The following is a 7,971-nucleotide window of genomic DNA, read 5'->3' on the forward strand; positions in this document are numbered from 1 at the left end:
CACGTGGTGCACTCCTTAAGTGGTTGTGGAGTTGGAAGTCTGGAGGGGCTGGGGTGGTGGTGGCATGGGAAAGATTGGCTGCAAATTAGAGAAAGAGCCTTCTCTTCATTCTCCAATTTTTTTTTTTTTTTTTTTTTTTTTTTTTTTTTTTTTTTTTTTTTTTTTTGTTGGGGACAGCCTTTGTGGAGGGCTAGATGGAAGAGAAGGCTGGCCCAGACTCCCAAAGAGTAGGCAGGGATAGGTCTCTCATTCTAGCGATTTTATTGCCCTGTGTTTTTGCATGTGCCAAGCACCTTGCAGTGTTCTTGGAGCAAGCAATGCTGGGACAAAAGGGGGCCCCTTCTTTTCCCTTTAGTAAAAAAAAAAGGCACCTTCTGTCCTCACAGTGCTCCCTGGGTGGAAGAATAAGAGAAGGATATTGCTGCTCCATGGAGGGGATCATCCCCAGGAAGAGAAGTGAACATGGGAGTAACGGCCACATCCTCCCCTAGAAGCCAAAGTTCTCCAGACTACCATTGTCTGTTAGAAAGCATCCTGCCCTCCTCACAAGCTTGCAGCATGAGGAGTGTCTCTCAGGGCAGGGTCAACACAGGCCTGCTGTTTTTCTGCCACCAGCCACAGCTCCTGCCGAGCTGTAGTAATGGGTCCTGCAGGTCTCAGCCCCTGCCACCATCCCACAAGTACCTCTGTCCTTGCTTTGAAGGTGCAGGCAGTATCTGTCTGTGGTCCTTCTTTTAGAGGTGCACAAGAGCACAGCTAACAGGGAAGTGAGTGTGGGAGTATGGGATCAGTACCTACAGCCTGCTGTTAATGCTGCCTCTGGAGGAGACTGAGCCTCTGTCCCCAGGCTTGAAAAGAACACCCAGTGATGGGGCTGTGTGGGGAGAGAGATGGGGATAGGGTAAGGGAACACAGTGCAAAGGGTTCTATTTCCACCACGTACCTTCCTTCCCTCCTTGCTTCCTTTCTTCCCTCAGACACCCCCTCATCATCACAATTTTTTTTTCTGTGGTGGAGCAAGAGGACATGGCTGGATTTTGGCTGCTGCTGGCTGCCAGTCGTGGCCATGTGTCATTCAGAGGTTTTAAATGAGCCATCATCTCCAGGAACATCAAGCTGTGCTGGGCGTTGGCAGGTGTGGAGGTTGGAAATTCTAATTTTTTAATGTTGCTTTCATGACACGATAGAGAGCTAAGGCAGATTTCTATGGTGGAGATCAGAATGATTGATCTCTTCGTGCCAAGAAATGTGTTGATTATATGGTATGAGGTTATGTAAGTGTACACACGACTTGAAACAACATTGTTTAGCAATTAATGCATGCAGTGCTATCACAAGGAGCGGAGCTGGGATGTGCGCAACAGGTATTGTTTGGTACTTGAGATCACTGGTTAATGCTGACTTGTGTTGAATGTAGCACTGCAGGTGGAAATTTTGAGAGGAACGGCAGTTCTCAATTGGGTAGGTGCATGGCATACTTGATAAGGGATTGCTGATCCTGCTGGTGAAGATGACCAGATTTTTCCTCAAATCAAATGATAACTACTTGATAAAGGACCGTCATCCTCCTGGTGAAAGTGTCTCTTTTTGGTCTCATCTGAAGTTCTAGCATGCTGAGATTTGGGATAAAGTCCCTGTCCAAATGTCATTGGATGACCAAGAACACTGTTCTCAAATACAATACTAACAGAGAGAGAAAAAACAGTCAAGCTTAGCCACTTACTTATCCTGCTGACCTGACCTTTTCCTTTCCTCACCTCAATGCTGTCTCTGGCACAGGAAGCCCCTTCCCTACCCAAACTTGGGTTGTTGCAGAAGATACCGAACTCTTGCCACAATGAATTAGTGCCCAAAGAACTTGCAGACTACATCTAATTCTGCATGAGATGGGTTAATCTGTGTGAGTGCATCACTCCAAAGAGATATGGGCCACTGGGCTCTTGGCAGCATTTTTGGTTGTCCGAAAACCTTCCCTAAGCTGCACCAGGGAAAGTTTAGTCTGCACACTAGGAGGAATTTCTTCACACAAAAGGTCATTGGAATGGGCTGCCCAGGGAGGTGTTTAAGGAAACACTGGGCATGCTGCTTAGTACCATGGTCTAGTTGACATCGTGGTATTAGGTCATAGGTCAGACTTGATGATCTCAAAGGTCTTTTCCAATCTAGTTGATTTGTGATTCTGTGAAGCTAATCAGAATATTTCTGTGAAATGTCAGTGGAGCTCCACTACTGTAAAATCCAGTAAAGCTGAGTCATCACATCTGCACCACTCAGATTTCTTCCATCTCTGTGTAGGATGAGAGTTGTTGCAATGCGGCAACATAACCTCTGAGCATGTTGTGAGTGTCACTTCCTCCATAAAATAAAACAGAACCAAACTGCAGAGTGCTGAGGGCTATTGCTCAAGGATGTGAGATAAACACTGCCAAGTGGGATATGCCGACATGGGCAATGTGAGAAATAATCTCATCTGGTCCAGCAAGCACCAGTCTCAGACAAATGAAGCTGGGACTCCTTTCCCCTTTCTGCTGCTGACTTACTGGACTAGTTGAGCAAGTGATTATCTCTTTGCCTGTTCTGGATAATAACCTTTTTGGAGCACACATCACTTCTTACCATGATTTTGTGCAGTGCCTGACAGAACCAGTAGCCCAATCTCAGTGGCAGAGTTTACCTGCTGGCTTAAGTAATGTTAACACATTCTAAGGCTTCTCCAGCCCTTGTTAGGATGAGAAATAATCTCCTGCAGGCAAAGAAATTTCTGTGATTTGCTCTAGACAATGCCAGAAAAGATCAAGAAACCAAGGAAGAGCGTGGTACAGCAATGCTGTGCTGCCATGTGGAACAGCACATCTGTCATGGGTCAGGGTGCCTCTGAAGTGCTCTGATGGGTGGGGCTCTGATGCTGAGTCTCAAGTCCTCTAAGTCTGGTTAACAGCCTGTATCTCCTAATTCTGGGCTAGGTTCCTTCAAAATCCCAAACCACTCATTCTCCCAACAGCAGTGACATACCAATGTCTGCTACCGGTCTTTGTCATGTTTTGCCATCCTTTTGCAACATCCTTTGCCCTTTCCTGGACACATCTGCTCCAGGTCTCTCCCAGCAATCCCAGAGAGTCCATTTACTCCTCCTCCCCTCCACTTCATGCCTCATGCCTGCTCTCTCTTATTGCCTGCATGGTCATCCCCTCTTATTTCCCTTCCTGGCCAGTGTGGTCTGTCCCATGCCATCTTACACAGTGCTTAGCAAAAGTCTCTCTGCTTCACAGGCAGGTAGGACATCAGGACATAATTTGCTGGATCAACTCTCAGCACTGCCTGTTAGGAAGAGGACACCAAGGGACATTCCTCAGACAACACCCCCTGGACCATCTGCTGCTTCCTGTCCATTCCTCTTCTCCTTGCCCTTCAGCTTTCACCCAGCCGAGGTTCTCCACCTTCTCATCATTTATCTTCACCTTCTCTTGCCTCTCTTTTTTATTTTTTCATAAAGTTTTTTTCATAAAGCTTTTTCTCAGACTGGTGTGGGGGCAATTTGGCCAGAAATCCCACAGATCCCTGGCCAGAAAAGCCAGGCAGCACTGGTTTATAAACCTTTTGGACCCTCAGAACAAAAGCAGGAGCACTGTCCTGCTTGCCTTGATCCCAGTGCTCGTGGTCTGCTTGCTGAGTGGGAAGCAGGTCAATCCATAGCTGGCCACACAGTGTGTGCCCGTCAGCACCCAGCACCTCTGCAGTTTAAATATGCATCTATAAATAGATGCACAGGCATCCATCCTTTCTGGAAATCCTTCACTTTATAGAGTCTGTCAGGTTTCAAACTGCACCTGGTACTTTTTAGACTCTGACCCAAATGATCAAAAAGGTGAACTTCAATATTTCACTAGGGCTCTGGAGCTAAGTGCATAATGTTTAAGATATTTCTAAGGTTTTTGGAGAAACAGTTGACAGCTCATCTAGCATACACGTAATACCACTATCCTAGAGCCTTGCATCAGAATAAGGTGCACATTCTACATCATCAGTTATCTTCCATTTCTGTTTTGTAATGAGGAGGTGTTTGGTGGTCTGCCCAGGAGTGCAGAAACTGTCACCAGTCTGGGAGGTTTGCCATTCATGTGGACCCAGCAGGTGAGGGGCGAGGGCATGAGCTGGGGAGAACTGAAGACACAGGGGAGAACAGCTTTGACAACACCACATGGCTCTAATAAACTGCTCAGTGCCAGAGTCCTACGTACCTGATGCTCAGTCCAGATCTTTTGGCAGTGTAGCTGCTGCAATGGGGGAACTACAATGACTGATTTACCTGGCTTCTCCTGAGTCAGGCAATTAAAATGTCATGGTTTCCACAGTAACATCACTACTGCCACGCTGCACCAACATCACTTTACTGTACCCTATTCAGGTACAAATGCAACTTACAGTAATAGACAAATCACATGCAAAGAGGGTGAAGCTTCTGCTGTTGCATCTCTTGCACTGGAGAAAAGGGTAATGCTAGGTCAGAGACCCAGCTCAGAAGGAGAAGCCCAGCATTCAAGTCCCTCTATGAGAAAAAACAGAAGACCTATTTGTTTGTGGCTCATGCTGCCTCCCCCAAACCCAGAGACACAATTTACAGTCGTGACTCCTTCACCTTTCTTGCTCCTCAGAGGATAAAATGGTTTCCTGTTTATTCCAATGGGCAGCTGTTTTATCCACAGGGGAAAGCAGCACTCATGGTTAATATGGCTGATGTCCAGACACGTTCTGCAGAAGTTGCTTGTTAGTTTGCTGGGCTGTCCAGCAGCTGTTGAATGTCCTGCCTTTGGGAATAGGAGACTCACAGGCAATTCTCAGATGCTAGAGCATGGGAGAGGACTTGTTCCCCCCACACTGGGATCAGAAGGCAAGGTAGAGGTCCTGAGGTCTTCTTCAACATCTGCCATGTGCTGAAGTATTTTAGGAGCTGTTAGGTTCTCCTCTGACTTCTTCACCTAGTTCATGTGTGCCCCAGAGATGTTCTGTGTTACCCATGGGGGAGCAGAGGCAATGCTCTGCCTCAGGGTCTCATAACCTCAGCAAATGCTGCTACACATGTGTTGAGGTTCACAGCTAAGGCTATGAGACAGCCCGGTCCAATGAGGGAAAATTCCTGGAGTCAGTGCCCAGGCAAGAGAAGTCATGGGGTGTAGACAACCCTTGAAAATATGATCACCATAGGAGTCACTTTTCAGGCTGCTTTTGTGGTCACTTGGACAGAAGAAAATGTCCCAGGATGTGGAGGATGCAGCTCCCAGGAGGTTCTCTGCCAGACGTGCAGAGCCATAGGCCATAGGCCATTTTTGATCTCCTCCATCAGCCTGGAAGAGGCAGTTAAAATTGAATGCCCATGGGAAGGAAGCATCCTAGACAATTAAATGCCGGAGAAAGACAAAGCCTCATGCCCTCTGCTTCTGTATGTTCCTCTGTTGACATCAAGAGCATTCTCATGTTTACTTTTCTTCTTTGCATCTGCCTGCCAGGGCTGTGTTGGCTGTTTATGTTTTTTAATGCTACATTGACCCAGATTTGGAACAGGCAGGTGGTCATCCAGGCAGTGGGTTTGTATCTGACTCTGTTTATGCAGTCATCTATGAAATGCTGAAATGGAAAGAAATTAAAGCCTAATCTCCAGTGACCCATACACAGGCATCAGAGTCACCATCAGTCTGGAACTGGGGCACGGAGATACAGGCTGAAAAGTGGAGACCTGGCAAGAGCTGGCCTAATGAATCAGTTGTGCCCTCTGGTCAAGCCTTTGTTGGTACCAACCCAATATATTTACTCATTGGCTGTGCTTCTCAGCAGCACATCCTGTGTGCACCTCCAGGCTGGAAAAGATGCTGGCCCACGGGCATTGGGCCAAGGGCTTTGGAGAACTCCTATTGAAATGGTAATTTGTTTTAAGCATGTCATAAGTAAGACATATAAAAAGAATGTGAATGGTTCTGTTCTGGGTCACAGCAAGCAGCAAGAAGTAGGTGAAACCTGTACAGTCCAAATGCCCGTAACTTCTCTGCTAGTTAATTTCTCTGCTTTTTCTGGCCACTTTTGTGGCATCCCTCATGAAAAGGTGACAGCAGAGGAAAAGGAGCAGTGAGAGGCTGCCCAGGGCACCACTGGGTGCTGGGTGGGGCAAGGGAAACACACCAAATGGGAGCTGCTGGGAGGGGAGATATTGTGTAAAGCATGCCGGGGCAATCCCACTTCCCAGTCCTAAACTGGTTCCCAGACTGTTGCCCAGGTCTGTTATGATTGTGGTGATCACGTTTATTGCAGCAGGATGTCAGGAAGAGTCTGGGCCTTGCTATCTGGAAAGAAAGTAATCCCTGCTTCAGTGCATTTCGGCCAAATACACTGACAAATAGCAGAGGTGAGGACTGTAATATGTTAGTGAGAGAAAAAGGGATTGCAGCGCTTCTCTGCAGAAGGAAAATGGGTTTCTGTTTAAGCATAAGTTAAATATCAGAGGAATGATGATCTTACAAATGAAACATAACACCTCCAGGGGCTTATTCCTGTATCAGCCACTAATTTACTGTGTGACCTTCAGTAGTTCATTCAAGCTCTCTCTGCCTCCATCACTTTTTTTGTCAAACAAGCCCAGTGACAAATTCCTTTCTTGCAGAGGTCTTGTGAGGATTATGCATCTCCATGAGATCCTCATGGGATATATCAAAGGCAAAGTGTTTTCTCAACGGGATCTCATTTAATCTCCTCAGTGATGTAACGTGGCACATTAGCTCATTGTGCTAAGCCTGGAGCCTCCCACTCAGAGCCCATCCCACCTGCCTCACATGAAGGCGTGTGTTGCCCTTCCACAGCCACTTCTCAGCGCACTTCCTTCCTCTCCCCCTGCTTCCCTGGATATCTTTATAGCCTCCCTAACACCTCCGCCCTTGCCATAGCACGCCGGTCCTCACAGAAGACCCCCTTGCCTTGGCGCAGATAGGAAGAGCCAATCACTTCCCTCTAAAGAGACATGTTGCCTCAGCAACCAAAGTTTTGAAGTTGGGCAAAGTTCTGAAGAAAAATCCCAACCAATTGTGTTGGGAAATGACACTTGGGAACAAATGTACCATGTTGCCATGGCAGCCTGAATACTTGCACAGAACTTGGTGTTTTGAAAATATAAAAAGACTGTGCTTCAAACTGGTCCAACTAACTTAATGCCTTTGCCAGGTAGCTGCACAATGCCAAGGGTCTGGCATTTGTGTTTTATACCTGGCATGTGGATGACTTCATCACTTCTGAAATGAAAGTAACGTCTGCTCTCAGTCTGACAGATGACTATTTGAGACCATAGGTTCTTCCAGGTTGCCTAGTCTGGTATTGATCTGTTAGGGTTATTTCTGTCCTTTGAACTCCATCAGTTCTTGGTTGTCTTGGTTTCCACATCTGTGTTTCATCTGTTATTTCATTTGGTACACTTCTATGCCTCAGTGTCTGGGCTAAAAACAGCAGGTGATTTGTTCAAAAATACGAGTCCTCTTGCTAGTCCCACAGTCTTTTGAGCCATGAGGTGCATGAATGGCTTTCAGGGGACACAGACTTTTTCATTCAGCACTGTGAGCTGAACCAAACATGATTTTTCTCTATCAGCTAGATGCCTTCTCCTAATTACAGTGAGGAAGAGGAGTTATCAGCCTGAAGGTATTCCTGTGCCTGTTAGACAGACTCACTTTGCAAACCCAAATGTGAACTGAATTCCTCTGAGAGTCTGTAAGACCATCCAGGCCTGGAGTTCACCACCATTTGCCCTAGAAAGGCCTGATTCTCATTTGGCAACTTCTTGGTAGGGCTTCCTGTGACCTAGGAAGTAAGAGCAGAAGAAGGACGAGAAATGGAATTTTGGTGATCTGCTGCTGTTATTCTTCACTGTCGCAGGCAGCCAGCCCTCTGATAAAAGCAGTGTGGGTAGGAAAAGGACTGTGAGATGCAGCAGGGAAA

Source organism: Chamaea fasciata, unplaced genomic scaffold, assembly GCF_029207755.1.
Source record: "Chamaea fasciata isolate MVZ Bird 193981 ecotype frontalis unplaced genomic scaffold, bChaFas1.0.hap1 SCAF_5, whole genome shotgun sequence".
NCBI lineage: Eukaryota > Metazoa > Chordata > Aves > Passeriformes > Sylviidae > Chamaea > Chamaea fasciata.